The sequence below is a fragment of the Cygnus atratus genome, chromosome 23, assembly GCF_013377495.2.
Source record: "Cygnus atratus isolate AKBS03 ecotype Queensland, Australia chromosome 23, CAtr_DNAZoo_HiC_assembly, whole genome shotgun sequence".
In the NCBI taxonomy this organism is placed as follows: Eukaryota; Metazoa; Chordata; class Aves; order Anseriformes; family Anatidae; genus Cygnus; species Cygnus atratus.
The window spans coordinates 7,438,453-7,461,674 of NC_066384.1; the positions used below are offsets into that span (position 1 = coordinate 7,438,453).

The following is a 23,222-nucleotide window of genomic DNA, read 5'->3' on the forward strand; positions in this document are numbered from 1 at the left end:
AAAGAAGTACATACTGTGGTTGTTCCAACACATAGTTATTTCAATGACAAATTAGAATTTATTCAAAACAGAAGAATTAGATAAATAAAAGTCAAAGCATTATGTATTCACTGCAGAACCCTGCAATTAGATTTCAGTGCAGGATATTCCAACAACTAAGGAAGAAGACATCTGTCTTTTTTTCAATTACCAGAACTTTCCTTAGGACCTTTCAAAAAATTATAAAAAGCACTCTTGCAATGACATTAGCCAGCTTCCCTGGCACTCTCAAAGGCATCCTTCTGGTCTCATGTGTATGCCTAATTCAGCTGATATTCTTAAGATGTCTGCTCCAGGAAGGGGTGAAATACCCCCTAAACTCAGTTGACTTTAATGACATTTCCACTGCCTAGGAAGAAAGACTGAAATGAGACTTGAGTCTGTACTGGAGTTGTCTAACATATTCAGACAAACCTAGCTCTGAGTGCATGCAAATCCCGTTTATTACTGCCAACAGCAACCACTACCCATTATGCTATTCTCCAGATATGTCAGATTCTGTCTTATGATGCTGGTGAAGACAGAGATGAAGAGCCTTGGTCTAAAGATGACATGGCACTGTCACTGTAATGCCACAGCATATGCTTTGTTACCAGGAGGAAGATGGTATGAACTGAATATGACATTGTCCTGTTTCTGATGTTGCTGCTTGCTTCTCAGAGATCAGTACCTTTGTTGCTGTACCTTGATATGGTTGTGGGCTCCCAGGGGACATCATGGTAGAATCTTGTAACTATAACATAGGAGTCATAATGTTTCTTTTTTTTCCCCACTTAACTGTGTTTATTCATATTCCTAAAGTCTGTGTGGCACCTAGCGTAGCCAAGGCTCCAGCTCTGTCACAAGCTTTTAGAAGCTAATTCAATAAATATTGGGATCTTATCATGACCCTGATGTTAATACTTAAAGGTTGAAGCCCTGCAATCAAGTGATAATGTAAGAATTTCAACTGCCATTAAAAAAACTTCTCATCTTCCTTGCAGAGAACAACAAAAAATTTTATTTTGATGGACGCCACTGGCTCATAAACCTGTGGGCTGATTCAACTCACTAAACTGGCAGAAAAGTATTCACTTAGTGTTAATTTTCTGCCAGTTTAATGAACAGAACAAATGCTAGAAGGGGTGCAACAGAAGCAGCACAGACTCAAAAGTAGTTTCAGGAGGACAGGACAGAACTGCATGTATCATCATTAGCAAGCTGTTAGATCAACTTACATTCCTCATTTAAATTCACCATAGAAACAGCAAGTACAGAATAGAAAGAGCATCTGAAAAGTCACTTCAGGCACTTCACAGACTAGGAGATGACTAGGTATTTTTCATAGCTACTGAGAAATCTGTTACCCGTGAGCCTGTCTAATCCCTTTTCCTACTCATACCTCTGGTGTTTGTGGCATCCTGTGGTCATGCACTTCTCGTGCTATCAAGCAGTGCATAAACTGCAAGAGCTACTTTTGTTTGTTTAAACCTGCTACACCCTTCTGTTGTCAGACATGCTGACAGTTTCTGTTGCTTCCCCATACTACTCATGATTTTATGGGCGTTTCATCTCCCCTCCCCCCACCTCATTTCTGGTCACATTATTTACACTCTGCACCCTTGGGAATACATAACCTTTTCTGCCAAGTACTGTAAGAAGAGGAAGCTGCCACGCCACAGTGACAGTCTTTGAGATAAGAAAGAGACCTGGGGGAAAGAGATCACTGCTTCCCTCCCAACTTTAACCCACTCTGCTATTCATATCAAGCACACAAGCACAGGGACCTTCTCCAGCCCACCCTAAGCACAGCACCAACAGCATAACCTCTGGTGTATCTTCTTCTCCCTTGCCCTGTGCTTCTGCATCCTCTTTCCTCTTCGTGTTCCAGCCCCTGCGTAGCTTGCCCCACTGCTAGTTCCCTTTACTCTTCAGGGTGAGTTGGGCTCCTTGACTTTGTTCTTGTCTCCTCTGCCAGTTTTTGGCAAAAGGTTGCCTCTGTTGCCAAACTTTGGCTCAATACTCCCCACTGCAGCCCAGAGCTAGGTCTGCCTTCAGCACTTTCTTACATCCCCACTTGTCCTTTTCTGTCATTTTGTCTGATGCTTCCATTGAACGCACTAAGTCCCCACAAATAAGAAAGGAAAAAAATTGTTCCTTCCCCTCAGGACAGCTAGAGCTTCCTTATTTCTCCTCATTTCCTTTAGGTCATGCATCACATTTCCTTTCCTGTGAGAAAACTTTCTCTAACCCTACAACACAGCTTTTTTCACCAGCATATCTCCTCAGACAGCTGCAGCCCTGTTGCCACATCCATGGTATCGTCACCTGCAGCCATGCCACTTCCACCACAGTGGGTAGGGTGTCTCCCATGCTGATCCAGAGGTCTGACACACTGACATTCCCTGGTTTTCCAGTCACTGTCTCTTCCTCACACTGGAATCCCCACCTGGAAGCTGGTTCAGATACAGTTTTGGTATCTGAACCTTCCGGCTTCTTTGTTCTTCTTTATTTCTCCTTAGAGCTCAGCACGTTCCTCAGTATTTCCCTCACACCTCCCTTGACTGCCTCCCATCAATCTGGGTAGTAAGGTCATTACACTCTGCCTTGTCTTTTCCTTCCAGCAGCAGTTCATTGTCCAAATGCTGCTGACATATTGTGGCACAGGAGACTGAGAAGCATCCTTCATAGCCCATAATGAGCATGACTCTGTTGATTGCATTAATCAGAGAATCATTTAAGTTGGAAAAGACTTCTAGGATCATCAAGCCCAACCATTAACCTAGCACTGCCACGTCTATCACTAAACCATGTCTCTAAGCACCATATCTACATGTCTTTCGAATATCTCTGGGGATGATAACTCAACTACTTCCCCAGGCAGCCTGTTCCAATGCCTCACAACCCCTTCAGTGAAGAAATCTGTCCTAATATCCAACCTAAACTGCCCCAGTGCAACTTGAAGCCATTTCCTCTTGTCCTTTTGCTTGTTGCTTGGGAGAATAGACTGAATGCATGATGAGGACTCACTAAGGCCTGGGGCACAGGTACAATGGCCATCTCTTGGCTTGAAAGGATGGGTGCTGATTTTCCAAAATTCAAAGCAGAATGCCAGTACTACCACTAGAAACCTGTCTTCCTCAGATACCCATCAATGGCTGCTAAGTAGCCTACCTGGGTGCTAGGAGTGATCCTGCACAGACAACTGCAGCCAACTGCTAATGACAACAAGCAGGTGCGATCCACACAGATGATACTGAAGGATACACCAAGGAGAGAGCCTACGGTGGGGAGACGCATCCCATTTTCTGGCCCTTCCCTTCTCATCCTCTCCTGAATGTTGTCCCCCTGTATCCATCCCAGCACCCAAACCTCCATAATGTTGGGGGCTGAACTGGGAACAAGGATAGTAAATGCACACTGTGAGACCAATCACTCCCTTCTGCCCTAAGAGGATACCTCCACAGCATATCAGAGGTGTGGAGTTTTGAGAAGATCACTGACCTTGTCCTCCTGGAGACTGTGGTACAGGAGTCTCAGCATCCCTGGTCAGTGCTAGAACAGTGTTTTCATCCCTGGGCTCCAGGGGGGACTTTTCTTCAAGAGCTGTGACTTAGCTGCCATTTCCAAAGCCTAACCTCTGCCACCCTGGGGAAACTCTTGATAGTGCTGCCAGGGGCCATGAGATGAGCTCTGGGCCTTTGGGATATGCTAGAATGATGAAGCATTTTGGTGAGCCTTCAGTAAGTATGAGCATAGCCAGCCAATTGTTGGGGGGGTCAGCCCAGCCCTGCTGCAGGTCCCACTCATTACATGCAGCCTTCTACACCTGGCACCCAAGATGATGGTGCCGAACCTGGTGGCAGAGATGGGCCCTTTGACTAGCCCATGTCCCAAACTGGATTCCCCAGGCTTCTCCCACCAGCAAGGCACAGGAGCCAACAGGTGGCACGTTGTCAGGGAGCAGAAAGCACACATTTTTCACTTGTTTTTTGTTCCTTCCTTGTCCTTGGGGAGCAGTTCAGTTCACTAAATGGTTTTCCTGGTCATAAGGGCACGCCATGAAATGTCAAAAAACAACACAACTAAATGTCTTAGGTGAATCTTTGTACTAACAAGATATATCGTATCACTGTTGTGTTCTTGGTATTGCATTCCTGCAACTCCATGTGAACACACACAATATTCTACCAGAGCATTACAAGATGAATCACCTAGCACTTGAAGCATCTTCCTTTGGCATTGCCTGAAATTTATTTGGAATAAATTGGAATATATATACATACAGTATTGTAATAAATATACAGTATTGGACTATAGCTAACACACCTACTAGCAAAAGGGGACAATGCATTATAAGACTTCCAAGTCTGCCCGTGGGCTGGAAGCACTCACCAGCTGCTGACCCGATCCTCCTTTGACCCAGCTGCGTAGTTCCAGCCCAATGCTATACAAAGGCATTGCTAGCTATCACTCTGTGTCCATCACCACACCACCCTCTAGGAAAAGCTCTGCATTACGTTAGACCTGGGGTTTTGCTTAATAGCAGAGAAATACTTTGAGCAGCTTTTTCCATTTGGTGCTGGAAGGCCTCTTGTCTCCAGCTCCATCTAAACATCTTTGGGTTGCACATACCTGTGGTGGTTTTACTCATCTGAGCAGCTGAGCTCCACCACAACCACTCTCTCACTCCCCCTCCTCAAAATGAAAGGGGGAGAAAATAAGATGAAAAGGGCTCAAGGGTTGAGATAAGGACAAGGAAATCACTCAACAATTATCCTCACGTGTAAAACAGTATCAGCATAGGGAGATTAAGGTATTTTATTGCCCATTACTAACAAGCTAGAGCAGTGAGAAACTAAAACACCTTCACTCCATCCACCCTATTCTATGTCCTCCCCCTGAGCAGCGCAAGGGAACGGGGAATGGGGGCTGCGGTCAGTCCATGACACTGTCTCCACCGCTCGTTCTCGGTCCCTCTCTGCCCCTGCTCCACGTGGGGTCCCTCCCACGGGATGCCGTCCTTCCCGAACTGATCCTGCGGTGGCTGCAGCTCTTCAAGAACTGCTCCCACACGGCTCCGTACCATGGGGTCCATCCCCCAGGAGCAAACTCCTCCAGCACGGGTCCTCCACGGGCGGCAGCTCCCCCCAGCCCCCCCGCTCCTGCGTGGGCTCCTCTCCACGGGCTGCAGCTCCGGCCCGGGGCCTGCTCCTGCAGGGGCTCTCTACGGACCGCAGCCTCCTCCAGGTCACCTCCACCCGCTCCACCGGAGGCACTAAGATGAAGTTAGCTCCGGCCGCGCCCCCGGGACCGGCTGGGCAGGCAGCGGGGCCCGGCGGGCGCAAGACCGCCCGGCTGCGCGAGGCCTGGCCCGAGCCGGCAGCCCCACACCCGGCTTTCCCCCAAAATGGCCGAAGCTCCCTCACCGGCTTCTCCCAACTACGGGGAAAGCGAAGGAATCCGTAGGACCTGGGCCCGGGCGCCGCGGGGCGGTGCCGCGGCCGGGCCGGGTGGCACGGAGCACGAGCAAGGGCCCAGGCCCGGGACCCCCGCCCCGCCCCGTCCCGCCCGGCAGCGCCGTGCTCCCGCCCCTCGCCCCGCCAGCCCTGCTCCCCCCGCGGTGACGCCAGGCGCCGCCCGGTGCCGCGGCCCGCCTCTCATTGTCAGCGGCCGGACCCGCAGCCCGAGCCCGAGCCCCGCGGGCTGCAGCTGCCCGAGTCGCGGCGCAGCTGCCCCTGCCCGGGTCGCCCCGGCGGCTGCCCGCGCGGACTGAGCGCGCCGCGGGCGGAGGCCGAGCGCGGCCGCTCCGGCTGCCCAGGTAGGCGGAGGTGGGCGCCGCGGGCGGGCTCGGCGGAGGGTGGCGGGGAGGGCCGCGGGCGGGCGGGTGCCGCGGCCCCGTCCGGAGCCCCGCGACGCCGCCGCCTCCGCCCGACCGGCGGGGTGGGGAGGAATTCGAGGCATCCGCTTTGTCTGCGCTGCCAGCAGACCGCCTTCCAGCCGCCCGCGCCGGGCGGGTGCCGCGGGACCGGGGCGCCCGCGGCGTGGCGGCGGCGAGACCCCGACCGCGGCGAGGCCGCGCTACCGGGAACGGCCGGGCCGGGCCTGCCCCGCCGCGCCGGGGCCTGGCGGGCTCCGGCACTGGCCCCGCGCCTGGCCCGCCCGCGCGGCCCGCGGCAGTCGCTCCGGGGAGCTCGGCGAGACCAGTGCGGCGCCCCGCGGGGCTGCCCCGCCACCGGTGGGAGCCGCCCGCGGGCGGGCTCAGGGCTCTGCTCGGTTGCCTCCGAGGAATCTCCCGAGCTCCTGAAGCAGCCGTTTACCCGGCGGCGGGGACGGAGCGGGGCCCGGGGCTGGCCGCGGGGTCGCGGCGCGGCCGGCCGGAAGGCACACGGCCTTTTCGCCAGGCTGGAGCTCTGCGGGTACTCTGCAAAGGCGTGCAGAAATTCACCGACGTTTTGGAGATAAATAAATGCCTAATACACGTCCAGCACTGGGTGTAGGGTTCTCTCCTACGGTTACTGTGTAGTTGACCTTCTTGAGGTTTCTAGACGCTTAAGGCATGGGGTTCCTGTGAATAGCCATCAGCTTTTTTTTTTCTCCTGCAACTATCTACTCGCTTTCCTGTCAGTTATTTATCTGATTTTTCCTCTCTTTCCCAGCCCACCTGCTCTTATTTATGATGAATAATGTTCTCTCTGTTACGTGTGAGTTTCTCTGATGCTCTCTGTCTTTGTTAATCAGGTTAAGCCCTCTTTGCTCCCTTGTCTTGAGGGAATTCATTGATTTAACATCACAAAATCTTTTCTCCTCATAAAACTTACTAAAACACTGCAATTGGCTTTGCCAGGTGTCACAAGTTGTTGGTATGTAGAGCAAGTGGAGCAGCAGACCTTTGGTGGTTGTCCTTGGTGACCACACTTTCATTGCAAATTTGCATTTTATTTTCTAATGCTGCACTTGAAGCCTTTAAACCAATCAAATCCAAGTTAAAGTGACCATACCAACTAGTCAGCACCTTCTGGTTAGGTGTAGTTGGATTAGATTTTAATAGGTGCATAAATGCTATTAAAATTCTCCACAAAGTCACTGAAAATAGTGCTCACAATTGCCGCATGCATTGAGGTTGTTTCTTATCAAGTCTCTAGTTGAACTGAGAGCTTCCTGGGCGGAATCTCTCCTAAGCGGCACTGCATAGTGACGATAGTAAAAGGGGAAATATTTTACAACCCTGGAGTTTTCTTCGGCATTCAGGATGTAGAAAAAATGCAGTTACTTACCATATGCCTACAGTCTTTTGGCAGAGACACGCATTTCCTTGCCTGCTGGATAATGAAGAGGGACAGTATTCCTCTGTATTTCTACTACATGTGTGAGTACAAAACCAACAATTATATGCTTTGGTTAGTTAATAAAGCCCATGGCCAGTCAATGTGTTTCAGTAGGCGCAGTGTGCTACGTGGCCATTTCACATCGGCGGTACTTGCAGAAGCATAATTCCTCTATTGTGTCAGATCCACGGCAGTAAGGATGGCTGCACTGGCTCTGGTACTCGAACTCTTCCCAGTACTGATTAAGCTTGCTCATACAGCAGAAAAGGATCTGCTCTCTCTTCCTGCGTTTGCTGCCTGCCAAGCTGTTGAGCTGGACAGGCTCCCAGAAGGCTCCAAAAGGCCCTGGGGAACACTGGCTGTGTGTGGGGCTGCGGAGCAGGACCCTGCTCAGCTGTGGTGAGCGCGGCCCCTGTCTGGGGTTGTGCCCTGACAGCTGGGACTGGTTGGGTCACCTAAGCCCTCTCTAACAGGCCAGGCCCTGGAAGTGGAGGAAAGCTTGGAAAGCTGTTTGCTGTGTTTCTTTTGGACATGCAGCTGAAAATTCCTGAGGGCAGGAGTAAATCAGGATAAGGAGATATGGAAGCATAGAATAACTTAAGAGTAGGCAGGTCCTTGGTAACTAACTTCCCTGCCTTTGTTCTGGTCCAAGTGGCCCTTCAGCCTCAGCTTTCCCTTAATCCTTTAAATGGTAAAATTTTCTTACTCCAGTTAAGGGCAAGCTGACTGATTTCTACTTTATAGGAAGCCAAAATATGTTATGGCAACATGGTCTCTTCGCTAGCTCATCTGGCTTTCTCTGTGCTCTGAAAATTTGGCCCAGCTGCAAATAAGCTACTGAGTTTATGTATTTAACATAAGTTAGTAAACGTAGACAAAAATAGATCCTCTTGTATAAAGAGTACTCTCACATCTGGCTGTGACCAGAGGTGGTAATTAAAAACAAAACAAAAATAACAGTGTGCCTTACTAACAATGTAGGCCAAGTTATTTTGTTCTTTCGGATGAGCTGGTGATTAAATCTTTGAGCATGATCTAACCCTAGTATTGTACACAGGTACTCTGAGATTGTGCTCATCCTCTGTGAAGCCATTCCTTCCCACCAAGGGCAGTGGTCAGCAAGGAAACAAATGAGACATGCCTTGTTATTTTCAGAAGTTTTTCAAAAAGTCTGGTTGGTGTAACTGAGCCAAATCGCAAAATGGAACAATTTCGATGCAAATGTTAAGCTCAAATGAAGCAAATAATCTTGTTTAGGAGGCCATTTGCTTTGGAAGATTGACATGATGATGATCAGGAGCGGCAGCATGTTTTGCACTAACTACTGCAATGCAAGTCATGGGAACTCTTAAAACATATTGGAAGGAGAGCACTTGTCTAAAACCGTTGTACAGTCTTTTTTCTTAGGTAACATTTGGATCTGTGTATGTGATGCAGAAAGCACACATTTTGAAATACTTGGTGACAGCTGATGAGCAAGTGTTGCTTGCTATTGTTTCTTCCATCTCTGGTGCTGGTGGTCTGCTTCACCTTTTAATACTGATATTCCTTTTGCTTTTCACAGCCTACATTTTTTGAGGTTTTTGAGTACTTTAATTTGATCTCTTCTACTGTCAGTGGTCACCAAAGGTGGGATTCATTGCACCTGTCCCAGACTCAGCTGTTTGCCCAGGTGAACAGACAAAGGAAGACTTCTCCATCTGGTGACCGAGGTCACCCATTGCAGACACTGTGGATGGTTGGTCATATCTCTAGATTTGAGGGCTTGGAGTTGGTGATAGATTCAGTTTGATGGAAAAACCCATGAGCGATTGATACCGGTGTGTACCGTTCCTGTGGAGGTGGTGGGATTTGTGTTGTCTCAGCAGCCTGAAAATCAGAGTGCATGAAGTATGGCATTGGATTTTAGCCAACAAAATGTTCCTGCTTAGGTCTTACCCTTTTTATGTCTCTGTAGGTTTTGGCAGTGATGTTCCCTTGTAGGGGCCCTAATCTCGACAGATAAGGGGTTGTAAGGCACAGTTCAGTTCTCTGTTCTTTAACCCTCAAGCAGGGTGGAGTAAGATAGGCAAGGCTGTTTGTTGCACCTGTCTAAGTGCACTGGCAGTAGACACAGGAGCACAAACACCATACACAAGCAGTTTCTACTTCCTTCTTGGTAAAGCAGAGAGCTGAGACTATTTTGGTGCTTGCTCATAGGGGTTGTACAGCAAATGTAGTGTTTACGTTACTGAACTTTTGAGATTCTCATAGAAACACAATACAGAAAGGTGAATGCACTCTTATAATGAAGGGTTGAAAAGATGGAGGGTTTTTAGAAAGTTTAAATTAGTTTTAATATGATACTCAGCCTGCTATGCAGCTTTTTGCCATGAGTGTTGTGTCTGTAGCAGTGAGAGCTGGGTGAGTTGTGTCGGTAGTGGAACCCATTAGGATCCACACCAGTAGCCCAGGGAATGAAATGGAGCATTTATCTGCTTAGGAACAAGGTTGCCAAAATACAATGCTATAAAATGTAGGGAGACATCAGCTGCTAAGTTTGTTTCTGTGTGACAAACAAATGGGAGCTGATGCTCGCTGCTGCAACTTGGAGGAGACAACGGGACTTCTACATTTTGTCCAGTCACGGTTTGGGGAAACGCTAGGTCAGTGCAGGTGGGCATGGTGGTTGAGGGAGGTGGGTTTGCCTTTCCCCTCCTCCTGGCAGCTTTCTCCTCTGGGTGCTCTTTCCAGTTCTCCCCCAGCTGATGCAGTGTACAGCCATGTGGCAAGAGTGGATCTGGGTGAAAGTTAATTAGCTGCCCCCAAGCCCCTTTAACCCTGCCTACTTCTGTCCTAGCAGAGGACACTTGTCAGGCTGGAGAGGGGCAGCGTGGGGGTAGAAGGCACAAGTAGTGTCAGGCACAGGGCAGGCCTGTCTAAAAATGACTGAATCATCAGTGTGAGGATCTGTTCTGGACACTGCGAGGTCAGTTTTGCAATGTTAATGTTCCCTGATTGTGTTAAGGATTGCCACCTGCATGCCCCTGTTTGCATCTGCACCATCACTTTGCTTTTGTGGTGACTTTGGGCACTCTGTGTTTGGGAAGCTGCAGCTCACACAAAGCCCTGTCCACACTTGAGCATCAGTAGTGCAGACTTCACATTTAGAGCGCTATAGTGGAAAAGTTACTGTACTTAAGTCCAAACAATTTTGGCCCTGTGTGCCAGAGCTTCACTGGATTCAGCACACCTCAAACATTTTCTTCTCAAAGTAACTTTTGAGCCATATCATCTGGGGTCTGATTGAACTTAGGCCAGCAAAATCCACTGGTCTCCCAGATTCTCTGGAAAGCTGCTAATGCATGCATGTATCTTGTGCAAGGGGAAGGCTTCCCTCTGCCGCTCCCCGTCCCACTGTGACTTGACACCGGCCGTTCTGTGCTGCCTTGTCCCAACGCTGCCCAGCCCCAGGGAGCTGGGAGTCCACAGCATGGCTGTGCTCGGTGCCAGCCCTCGTTCCTCCCTTCGAGGCAGAAGCAGGCCGGCCGCCTGGTGCTGCGGACAGGCCCTGCTTCTCACATGCGGTGCTCTGGGATGAAGAGGACCTGTGTTCCCTCACCACCCCCTCACAGTCTGCCCTGGCTTGGGGAGAAATGTGCGGTGGTTTTGCCTCCTTCATGTCATGAAGGGAAAGTGTAGGCTTTGATGATTTTTATCTGTTCTGCGTGTACTGGCCACTGAATGTAAACATAGTTCTGAATTTACCTAGCTAATTGGTTTTTAAGTCATAGATGAAGTCATAGTTTGACCTCCCATATAACCCGGGTATCAGACCTCACTTAGTTTCAAATTGACTTGTTCACCTAGCCATTTTTGAGGTTTGCAATTTTAAATTGGAAACTTGATGGTTCTCTGAGAGGTGGTTGGTGAATATAAATACGATTTTTTGCAGTGAAAGCCCTTGTTTCTTGATTGGATTTGTGATCGCTTGCTCAGAAGGAAAGGGACAGATTTCATTCAGACACCCTGCAAACACCTTTGTGGCTGAGACCAGACTGATCCTTGAGTGTGCACTGCCTGTCTCTGAAGGAGCAGAGCAGCAGGAGGAGGATATGAGAACTGACGCTTTCTTAGCCCTGGTAAGAATGAACTTTGGTGGTTAATATTACAAAGCCCCTGAAGTTTGAGGCTCATGTGTCAGGCTGCGCAGTAGGAGAGAAAAGCTTCTGCTTCTGTAGGAGGTGAAGTGAGAGGGCTGCCCAACCTGTGTCACAGCATAGCAGTCATCCTGCCAGGCAGCTGAGGAAGGCTCCCGTGGCTGCAGCACAGCACCTCTCCCGCTCTGGGAACCCACGGACAACGTGCAGGTCAGCCCAGCACTTGCATCTAATGGTACAGGAGTGGGCAGCAGCAAATGTGCTGAATCGGAAATACAAGTGCCATAGTAGGAAAGGTGGAATAGAGCTGGCAAGAAAACATTGTCACTGTGTGTCAATAGTCACCTGTGTCAATAGTTTTCAAGTTTGTGTTTCAGTCTTTGGGCGTTTTAACTGAACTCCAAATGGTAGCTTCATCCTAAGCTGAAAACGTGCCTTTCTACATTACTAGCTAAAATGAACATAAGCTCGAGCAGCTCTTTAGCTCTAACCCATTTGTCTTTACCTCAGCTATTTCACTTACACATTTTGCTCTGTTATAGTATGCAATCCAGACACTTGCAGAAAGGTAAAACTGTTCACGGTTCTGCAGCAGTGTAGCACTCTGCTTCTTAGCATTGTCAGCTCTTCCACATAGTGCCTGCGTGCAGCGCAACATCATACAGCTGGGAATGACAGATTTTTGCTGCAGTGCTGCAACCTCGTTACGTGTTGAAGCAGCATCTGTCAGACTTCGTTTTCATATTTGCTCTCAAAATTGTTTTTATATAAATTGCTTTTATATGTGTTATCTGGGTTTTAAACTACTGCACTGGCTTGTGGCTTCCCTGCTGGGTGACTTTGAAAATCACAGGCTACATTTCTAAAGCTGAAAGGAGGCTGCAGAAACTCCAAGCTTATGCTGATCATCTGATTCCGCTGCAGTACTTTCAGCTGCTTGTGCCTTTGAGGTGCCTGTGCCTCACGTGGGAGTGCGGTGGGTTACCTTAAAGGGAAAATCTGATGAAACTGCTTCAAGAACTTGTTGTTACATGTGATATCTTGGTGGAATTTACCAGAATAGAAAGGAGATTCCTGACCTAGGATCTGGAACAGAGCTGAAAAAACATTAATTCCTCAGGTAGTGTGAATCATTTGGAAATACGTTTGTTTTTACTGGAGAACAACAATTCCTGTATGATAAGTAACTGTTAGTACTGCATTGTGGTAAGAATTTTAACTGAGAGCAGTTGGGAAATCCTAATGAAGCTTCCCACTCCATTGTTTGTATCACATCCTGTATATCTATTGTTTGGGATTGTTTTTAGTGTTGAATGTGTTGTTAATGTCTTAACATAAAGGTATCCTATATAACATGTGGATGTTGAAGTTTCTCTGAGATTTGGCTATGAAATGTGATAAAGTATCTGCAGAAGCTCTTAAATTCTCTTGATGTTGCACTTATGTAGTTTTTTTTTTTTGCATTGGGCAGAGCAAAGCAATGACTGGCACAGTTTGGAATAGGGCATTTCTTTTTATCTGAAACAAATTGTCAGAGATGCTGTGCAGGAGAGAGTGAGTGCAAAATGATCATCAGTGATTTGGAAAAGTTATGAAACTGAGTTTTTGAAGGTGAATGCAGAAGCAATGCTATAACCTGCTGGGGAGGCAGGGTGGACCGTTCTCCTGCAGTGACTGGAAGCTGGGCTGTTTGGAGGCTGCAGAGTGCAGACAGCAAAGGTGAGCTCCAGACAGCTGGGTTAGGGATGGGTGTAAGGTTGGCTTTAGGCACAGGCATGGTAAAATAGCAACTGCTGTGTGCAGAAAAACAGTCATACCCTGTTGTCTGCTTTGGCTGCTCTGTAGTCCTGGAAAGCCTTGCTGTCATTGGGAATGGGTTGCCTCCGGGGTGGGATGACAGGTCCTCCCAGCATCAGCAGCAAGGCACCTTGGCTGCAGCGCGATTCTCCTTGAGCCTGGGTCACCTTCCCCACATTTCCCAGAGTAGTGGTGGCAGCCAGCCCTGTCCTGCAGCACCCTTTCCCTGGCTGTCTTTAAACAGGAACTTGCTCCCAAGCCCCTACCCACAGATCCATACCATTCACCTTTCAGTTTTGCCTCCATTGTCTATGGTTCAAGCTTGTTTGCAGTGTAAGGCATTTTTTTTCCTCTTTCTTTTTAAGAGAGATCTCTGTCCTGCATGCCTTTGGCAGCTGCTGTGACTGCTGGAGTGTGTGTGGCTCAGCATGGTCCTTCCCTCTGAGCCCATCTGTGCTGTGTGTACGCTGGCAGGGCACACAGGCTCTCTGCAAAAGAGCCCCTGGATAGGAGTCAGCAAAGCCTGGGCAGTGCAGTTGTGAGGGCTGAGCGTGTGCTGGGCTGCATGAGCAACAGCACAGCTGACAGGTGGAGAAGGACGGTTGTTCTCTGCTCAGTGCTGGCGAGATGGTGTCTGAAGAGTCATGTCCTGGGTCTGAAGCGTCCTGCCAGGGAGTCAGGGAGTGTTGCTGATACAGCTGGGGAGCTCGAGCATTTGGTGTGGGAGGTGAGGAACTGAGGTTCCTGGAAGAGGTGAGATGAAGGGGGTGTCTGATCCCCTTCTCCTGGTGGGGGTTACGGAGAAGAAACAGTCGAGCTCACGTCAGTGGTGTGCAGTGAAAGGATGAGAGACAAGAAATGGAGATTGGTCAAACATAGGACAGGGTCCCAGGGATTGTGGTGTCACAGTCCTTGAAGATTTTCACAACTTGATGGAGCCCTGAGCAACTTGCTGCACCTTTTGATGCAGCCCCCTTTGGAGCAGGAGCTGGACTAAGCTCTGTGGTACCTGGAATTAAGTTCATCACCTTAGTGGCAACCTAGATGAGGCACAAAATGTAGATTTCCCATTTCTTCCCTCCTTGGTAGAAAGGAACAGCGCTGAGCGGGAAGCTGTGTGGTCCCGTCTCAGTACAGCCAAGCCTGTCCTTCCTTCCTGTGAAACATTCTTCCTTCCTTCAGTCCAGAGAGTACAAGGGGGAAAAGGACACAAAAATAACAACACGAGGGAGTGAGGTTAGCCAGCCATGCCCTGGAAAAGTGCTGGAGGGAGACCCTCTGCTGCCATTTGTGGCTTGCATTTGATTTTTCACTCTCCACTTCTTAAATGCCTTGTCAAAAAAGCATGTATCCTCTCTTGGCTCTGATCTTCATTTAGTAGTGGGTTCAGATAAATTAATGCTTGGCATTAAGCCTCATTAGCATCCTGTGTAATGTTTGCAGGAGCACGTGTGCTTTGGGAGCAACAGAATTTGTCCATCTTCTGTACAGAGTGCCTGTTGTCCATTGTCCATCAGATGCCAGTGGACTTCAAAAACGTAAATGCAGGGTGCCTGAGAACTGCTTCTTTCTTATCAGTAAGGTATATCTAGATTGTGGGTTTTCTATCAGCATGAAACTGAGAATTTGGAGCAAAGTTTTTCCACAGTAGTATTGAATTGATTAGGCATCTTGAACCCTCTCAGCTTTGGCCTCGTGGACATGAGGCTCATAGGAGCTCAGTGAACTTCAAAGTTCATGATATATTCAGTCCTGTGGGAGAAGTACCACTCAGCACCTTCCTGCTGGAAATCCTGGCCTGCACTTCTGGCCCACAAACAGCTTTTAAGCTGCTTGCTGAAGGAGGCAGCTGGACATTAAGGAGCATCTTCCCACTGTGCAGTTACAGCTTTTCTTTTGTAGAGTCAGTGGCAATCCTAGTCAAAGGAAGCACTTTCTGCAAGCTATGGAGGATAACAACTCAGATCCCTTTCTGGATAGAGGGATCAGGTGTCCCTTTGGCCCTCTTCTACGTTAAGGAGAATCCCAGCAGCAGCTGCTGAATCGCTTGTCCAGTCATCAGAACTCAGACCTCAAAGTCAGGTAGAGCATCAAGCCTTTTACCTCATTGTTCTCAGACCAGCAAAGAGGCTGTAGCACAGTGAACATGTTTGGTCTTTGCCTTCTAGTACAGTAAGACCCTCACTTCTTTTGGCGGTTTTCCCAGCCTCTGGTGCAATGTCCCTTGTATGAAACACCCATCAGTCTTTTGCAACGCTCAGCCTACAGGTGAAAACGTTCTGTCCATGACTTCATCCAGGATTTATTTTGAGCTGGCCATTTTCAATGGCCTGATTGCCTCGTATCATCCTGGCAGCTTCTTTTGGAGCCTTTCTGTTGTCTGTGGAGGGTGACAGGAGGGTGTATGGCTCGTGGCCTGGCTGCCCACACTGTTCTGTGGCAGCTGGACTGCATTCCTGAATTTCCCTTTCCATGGCTGCCTGTGGGATGTGACGCTGCAGCAGGTGTCTCTTCCAACAAGGGGCAGGGACCCCTAACATTATAGGGAACATGTTGGGTACCGACACCTACAGCAGAAGAGCTGCTTTGGAAAAACACCAGCACACCTGCAGAAATGCTGCTCTGCTTGGTTTGTACATGTGCTAAATTTTCTTCTGGATTCTTTGCAGTGTGGGGCAGACAGCATTGCGCTGTCTTATTAGTCTTTGAATGTCAGTTTTGAGGTTAATGTGTTTGTCTCCATGGCTATGAGTACGCTCTCACAGAGGCATAAAAAAGCTCCTTAAAAAGATCCAGACTGTCAACTGTTTGTAAAAGTTATTTTTTTTTTGTTACCTGAGGGTATCTTCAGCAATAAATTGAATACAAAAGACTCCTGTTAGGGTCTCCCAGTCTACCCAGCTGTCTTCATTGCATAAATCACATTTAACAGAGTGACATAAACTATGGAATACCTCCTTTGACTTTGCACTTGCCAGTGAAGCAAAACTGATATATTCTAAAGCTGCAGGCTGGGAGCTTTGGGGAGAGAAAGGTCTGTCGTTATAAGGAAGTCCCAGCTCATAGTCAATGTGATACAGCTAGAGGACAGGGTTCCCAGGAGTTTGACTTGGGAGACCAAGAAGGATTTGGAGATTATTCAGTGTGTTAACCAATCAGACTTCGTTCACAAGTTGTGAAATGCTTTGTCTGAGTCCACCTAGTTCAGATGACTTCAGGGAGGAATCACTGCTTTGCTGCATGTCTGAGTCAGTGCCTGCAGGCGGGCGAGGTATCTGCTGCTCCTGCTCAGTGGAGCGGCTGGGCTTCGTGGTGGCTGGTCATGCCTCGTCTTGCCTGCTGCTGTTGTGCCGTGTCTGGATGGCACGGAGAAGGGCTCGCTGGGAGCACTGCCACCCAGAAAGTGTTCTGAAAGAGACCCTGATCAGGCGACGGAGTCTTGGTTTAGTTACAGCAGCCAAAGTCTCCCTTCAAAGTGGAGCATGGGTTTTATGAATTGCAAAAGGAGCAGATGGGAGGTGGTGCTGCAGAGAGCTCTTCTCACTTTGCTGAAGGATTCCCTTTGAGCAGCTGAAGGATGCTGCTGGAGCAGGTGATCCTGCAGTGACGTAGCCTAAACTGGCCAGCCTTCATGCCAGAGGGGTTTCAAATGGTGGACCACTTCCTTTTCCTCTCTTCATACCAGCAATGGTCACCCCTGGTGTCCTCCTCTCACTGAGCTGAGGAGTGCTGCTTGTCTCTGTCTGCTCTAACAAACGCTTGTCCAAAATCTTTAGTGTTTCTGGTGCTGCTGGGCTCATGCACATGTGTGAGCTGATGCAATTCTGCCACAGTTGGCATGTGTGCATGCACTGTGCTGCAGGTAAAGACAACCTTACCACAGGAAGTTTACAGTTCAAATCAAGTCTCAACCCTAGTTAGCTCTGGGAGTAACAGCCACTGCACCTGTAACCCAGTTCACCCTCACTGGCTTCTTCAAGGCACCCTTTCACCAGTGCACTGTTACTAATTGAGCCTTAGTCCAGCCCCACGCATTTTGGCTGCAATTGCATGTCGGGGCAGGATGCTGAGTAGGACTGCAGAAGTGCTGCTGTCCAGACATCCTAATGCAGTGTTCTGAAATGGTGCCAGCAACGGTATGTTCTGGATCTGCACTAAGCAGGGCAAGTATTGAATTTATAGCAGCAAGGCTGCATCAGATGTCAGCCAGGCTAGGGCAAGCTTCTTGCAAGCTAGCCAGGAAGATGGTGGTGTGCACCAAAGAGGGATCCACACAGTAACAGCAGCTTCACAGGGACTTGAGGTAAAACTTTTACTGTATTTTGGGATTCTGATGATTATGTTTAATATAAGGAATGTTCTTGTTCATTGGTGGATAAAAATGTTAACGATTTATAAAAGGTGGACCTACAAAGGAGCAGTTAAAATTGGCCGTAATCTTTTTCCCATAAATAATTTGCTGTGTTGTCATTCTGCTTTTTTTTTTTTTTTAAATTATTCTGGCCTGTAGTTGCGTCTAGCTCTGGGGATATTGCAGGAGGACACATGGGTGGTTCTCAAAGATATACCTGTGGTCTTTCTCAACACTTGCACAAGTATGCATGGGTACTGAATTTAAACAGACTGTTTAGTTCCAGATATCTGTTGAGGATTATTGAAGGTTATTGAATTAAACAGCTATTAGTAAAGATCAAGGAAAAATGAAAATCTAGACATTTCTTTAAATCTGAATGATCACTTCATAGAATCACAGAATCATTAAGGTCGGAAAAGACCTCCAAGACCATCCCCCTACTACCAATGTCACCCACTAAACCACGTCCCTAAGCACCACGTCCAGCCTTTCCTTGAACACCCCCAGGGATGGTGACTCCACCACCTCCCTGGGCAACCTGTTCTAATATCTGACTACTCTTTTTGAAAAGAAATTTCTCCTCATTTCAAAACTAAACCTCCCCTGGCACAACTTGAGGCCGTTCCCTGTTGTCCCATCACTGGTTACCTGCGAGAAGAAACTGAAACGCATCTCACCAGAACGTCCTTTCAGGAAGTTGTAGAGGGCAATAAGGTCTCCCCTGAGTCTCCTCTTCTCCAGACTAAACAACCCCAGTGCCTTCAGCCACTCCTCACAGGCCTTGTGTTCCAGGCCCTTCAGCAGTTTCGTAGCCCTTCTCTGGACAAGGCTCCAGGGCCTCAATGTCCTTCTTGTAGTGAGGAGCCCAAAGCTGAACACAGCACTCAAGGTGCGGCCTCACCAGAGCTGAGTACAGGGGGACGATCACCTCCCTGCTCCTGCTGGCTACACCATTCCTGACACAAGCCAGGATGCTGTTGGCCTTCTTGGCCACCTGGGCACACTGATGGCTCATGTTCAGGTGAGCATTGGCCAACACCCCCAGATCCTTTTCCTCTGCACAGCTTTCTAGATATTCTGCCCCAAGCCTGTAGCATTGCATGGGGTCGTTGTGGCCAAAGTGCAGGACCCAGCACTTGGCCTTGTTGAACCTCATCCCTTGGCCTCTGCCCATCGACCCATCCTGTCCAGGTCCCTCTGCAGGGCCTTCCTACCTTCCGGCAGATCTATATTTCCCCCCAACTTGGTGTCATACGCAAACTTACTGAGGGTGCACTCAATTCCCTCATTCAAGTCCTCAATAAAGATATTAAAGAGAATAAGCTCCAACACTGACCTCTGGGGAACACCACTTGTAATGGGATGCCAGCTGGACTTAATTCCATTCGCCACCACTCTCTGGGCCTGGCAGCCCAGCGACTTTTCAACCCAGCAGAGTGTGTACCTGTCCAAGCCATGGGCTGCCAGGAGAATACTATGGGAGACCGTGTCAAAGGCCTTGCTGAAGTCTAGGTAGACTACGTCAACAGCCTTTCCTTCATCCATCAGGCAGGTCACCTGTTCATAGATGAAGATGAGTTTGGTAAGGCAGGACTTGCCTTTTGTGAACCTGTGCTGACTGGGCCTGATCCCCAGGTAGTCCCACACATATTGTGTGATTGCACTCAAGACAGTATGTTCCATATCCCTTTTGTAACTCCGTTCATGTTTTATTTCCTTGTGCGATAACATCAGTTTGAGGGTCTGTGTGGTGCCTTCCAGAGATGTTCGGAACTAGTTCCTGCATGCACAGACTGAAAGGAAGCATGGGGCAAATTGTAAAGAGAGGACAGTACTCAATTCCCAAAATGTAGGTTGGTTGGACACTTGTTTCAGCTTTTCACAGAGGGTTTTCCCTATTAGTACCGAAGAGGACACTCATGAGCTGTGGATCACCGTCATCAGTGCTGCTTTATGCTTGTGTCATCCTTTGCATGGGTTGGCCCAGACCTTCCCAGACCCAAAAGGGCAATCATTCCTGGGAATGACTCAGGAGTTAGCACAAACAGGGACTGTCCTGTTCGGAGGCTAATAAGGTTTGATCAGACAGGGGTTCTCGTTCCATACTAGTTGGACTTGGGGCCAGAGAACAGATTGAAGCAAGGCTAATGCACTGATACCCTTAAGCACTCTCTTTTGTCAACAGCATAACAGTGGCATCTCTAAGGGGCCATTCATCTAGACAGCCTTAGGCAGCAGCCTGGGATCAGAGGATCAGATGAACAATTATTTGACGGTGCTGACCACTCTTTTTTTTTTTCCTTCCCTCCACTCCCTTTTTTTAAAAAAAAAATCTATGGAGAGTGTCTGGACTCCTATATTGAATGCACAGCTATAAAAGGGTAAACTTTGGGAACACAGGTACTGTCCAAGGAGATGGACTGATCAAGCAGAGAGCTTAGTCAGATTCTTTCCTCAACCTGTAAAAAGGTAAGGCTGGGTAGGACCTCGAGGTGGGATTTCCTAGCATAAGAGAGCTGGGAGGGATGCCAAAGGACTGCCCCACTCCACTTTGATTTTCAGTGGCAGCATAGCTACCTGTGACAGCGTGGTGCTGTGGCTGAGCTGGGCACTCGCTGCTGACGTTTTGCTCCTTGCCACGTGTTGCTGAGCCCTGCATGCAGGTGGATTGTGAGCTATGAATGTGGCACAGGAGCAAGCCCAGCAATGAGCAGCACAGGCTGCTTGCAAGCAGAGCTCAGCAGCCACGCACAACACAGCACTGCAGTTACGTTTGCAGTGCAGTACTGAGCTGCCTGCTTTGTCTGGCTGATGGCTGGATAATAAGGCACTGTGTATGTGATCATGTGGCAATGTAGCTTAGCCCAGGGCATACATAGCCCTGTAGCACAGCATGGAAGATAGTATGGTGTCTCAAGCCACATAGACCTCAGAAAAAAACCAGAAAAGCTACATCCCCTGCTGTGTGTACTGCTCCTGTCTTAATGCATCCAGAGTGTTACTTGGCTTTTTCACAAAAAGATGACTTGTAAGTAGGTGATAGCTTGTTCTTACCTCTTTGTTGTCCTGCTCTGAGTACACCAGTTCCCATTTAGGTTTAGGTGGTTCACTTGCCAGTGATACAGGACGCGGCCCAAGGAGAGTCTCAGTTTGGGTTTTGAACTACTACTCCTGTGTGTCAGGATTATTCTGTGTTCTCAGCTTGCCATTACTTGGTAGCATCTCTGCATTGTTTCAGTCTCCTTTCCACTCCATCACACGCACTGTTAATGAGACTGCTGAACTGACCACAGTAGAGGAATTGTGGAGGTAATATGTATGAAAGGAAAGATCACCCTGTGTCTTGTATTCTCACCCGAACAACTGTTGCTGGCCATGTTCAGAGATGTATTTTGGACTACCCAGACTGTTGATCTCTGATAGCAGTTCTTACAACCTCTGTGTCTTTACTGGAAAGACTTTTTGTTTTTTTTTTTAAAAACTGAATAAGGATACAATTTCTAAGAGTCCTGGGCCTTCTTGCTCATTGTGGTTTCATCTAGTGTGTTTCCCTAACTTTGCTTATGAAGATCCATGTGGGAGACAGTGTCAAAGGCCTTAATAGTCAAGATACCTTACTTCTACTGCCCAGAGAAGCTGTGGATGCCCCATCCCTGGCAGTGCCCAAGGCCAGTCTGGATGGGGCTTTGGGCAACCTGTTCTGGTGTGAGGTGTCCCTGCCCATGGCAGGGGGGTTGGAATTAGATGATTCTTAAGGTCCCTTCCAACCCAAACCATTCTGTGATTTTTCAGCTATCCAGTGCAACCCTTACCCAGTTTAACAAGGGTTAAAGTTGTTAGCAGCACTGCATTTGTACTTCCCAGTTCTTTCCCTCTCTTCACAAACTTAAGCTGTTCCTACTACAGGAGGCCAAATATGAGAAGCTCCCTTAGCCTCAGGTCAGTCTCCCTTGTGAGAGTTCAGGCTAGCTAGAATGATTATATGTCACTTGCAGATGAACTGAATCTTGTTTATTGAGGCTCGCACAAAACTACCTACTTCATAAATAAAGATATGCAAATCAGGATGTTAAATAATCTGTTGACAGCTCTGCCTTGAGTTGTGACATGAGGCCCTCTGTCAAATTGTGTTGCTGCCTCCTTGTAGGGCTTCCACCTCCAGGCAAGTGTGGAGACGGAGCCCTTCTAAAATAGCAGATGCTGAACAACAAGGAATTGAGCATGAAGCTACCTGTGTCTAGCTTCAAATTGTGTTTTTGTTTGGTCATTCATGATCCTCTTGGGATTTAAAATGCCAAGTTTTCTATGAAGGATAAGACCAGGTCACTGTGTCATAGCTTCAGGACTAGAGGACTGCTGGCGGACCGGAATGTTGGCTTTGCTTTGGCTTCACCTTATAGTTCTGCCTGCCTCTAAGAGTGCACTGAAGGCCAACATGTAGCTTAGATGAGCCAGTTCTTTACACTTAGCGTTAAGCTATGCGGTTGTGCAATGGGCGATAGAAGGTTTTTACATCTGATAGAAGTCATAAAGCAAAGCATAGCTACTGCTTTGCCCAGTGTGCCAGAGATAGCAGAGACCTGTCAATGACGAGCCACTATCCATGGTTTCCATCTCTGCCTTAAGTATTGCTTCCCCCAGTGCTTTTGATGCAGATCTAGCAGGACAGATCTTTTCCTCCTTTTTTGATTATAAGCTGGGCTCACCTTTCCTACTCAAGGCCATTATGTTTCCTGGATCAGACCACAACTGTATCTAGCCTAGTATTTTTTCAGTGGCCAAGAACAGGGCACTAGGGAAGAGTGTGGATACAGGGCAAGCCTGCAGTAGGTTGGTTCCTATGTGCTCTTCCAGCCCTTTGTAGCACAGGCAATTACAGAACTGGATGTTGCTTCTGTGGATTTGCTATCCCTCAAAAGATGTCTCTTACACTATTTTATCAGTCTGACTCAAACACGTGTAAACTTTTAGCATCCACAGTGCACTATGGTAGAGTTCAGCATCTTGTCTGGATGTCACAAGGAACAACATCTCTCTTTGTTTGTTGTGACTGCAAAGGCAGTGAACATTTGATCCTTATCCCTCTTCTCCAAACTATTCATAATTTTATAGATTTGTCATATTACCCCTGAATCATTTCATTTTCCAGGCTAAACGATTCTCATCTGTCAGTGGTTTCCTCTGCAGAAGCCATAATCATCTTCGTTGCATATCTTTTCTAGCTGTCGGCAAAGGCTGAGATGGGACCAGAACTGAGATGGAACCAGAGATGGGGCCATGTATCCATGGAGTTGATACAGCGGGAAATTAATGTTTTCTCCTTTTTTATACTGTGCTTCTTTACTAGTAACTCATAATACTGGACTTGATTTTTGACCACTGTGGAGCAATGAGCAGTTATTTTCTTGGCTACTACTTCTGATTGACCCAAGACCTCTTTCCTGAGTGGTTGCAGTAAGCTCAAAGCCCACCATTTTACAGTCAATTTAGGATGTTTTTTCCATATGCATAATTTTATGCTAATCTACACTGAAATTCAACTGTCATTTCCCTGAAGAGACTTGGAAGGCCCTTCCTTAGCTCTTC

General features: G+C 48.1%; 1 protein-coding gene across 12 annotated transcripts in view; it reads left to right on the top strand.

Moving 5' to 3' along the window:
• The first annotated feature begins 5,629 nt into the window (after positions 1-5,629).
• Positions 5,630-23,222, top strand: part of LUZP1 (leucine zipper protein 1) — a 97,188-nt gene continuing 79,595 nt past the window's right edge. For 4 of the 12 annotated variants that reach the window (XR_007709122.1, XM_035565114.2, XM_050715238.1 and 1 more), the window contains exon 1: positions 5,683-5,839. The gene's annotated coding sequence lies outside the window, so the exon portion shown is untranslated. Of the gene's footprint in view, positions 5,850-6,497; positions 6,515-7,308; positions 7,388-11,409; positions 11,468-23,222 lie in introns of those variants that run through there. The other 8 variants (XM_035565113.2, XM_035565111.2, XM_050715237.1 and 5 more) reach the window with 7 other exon arrangements.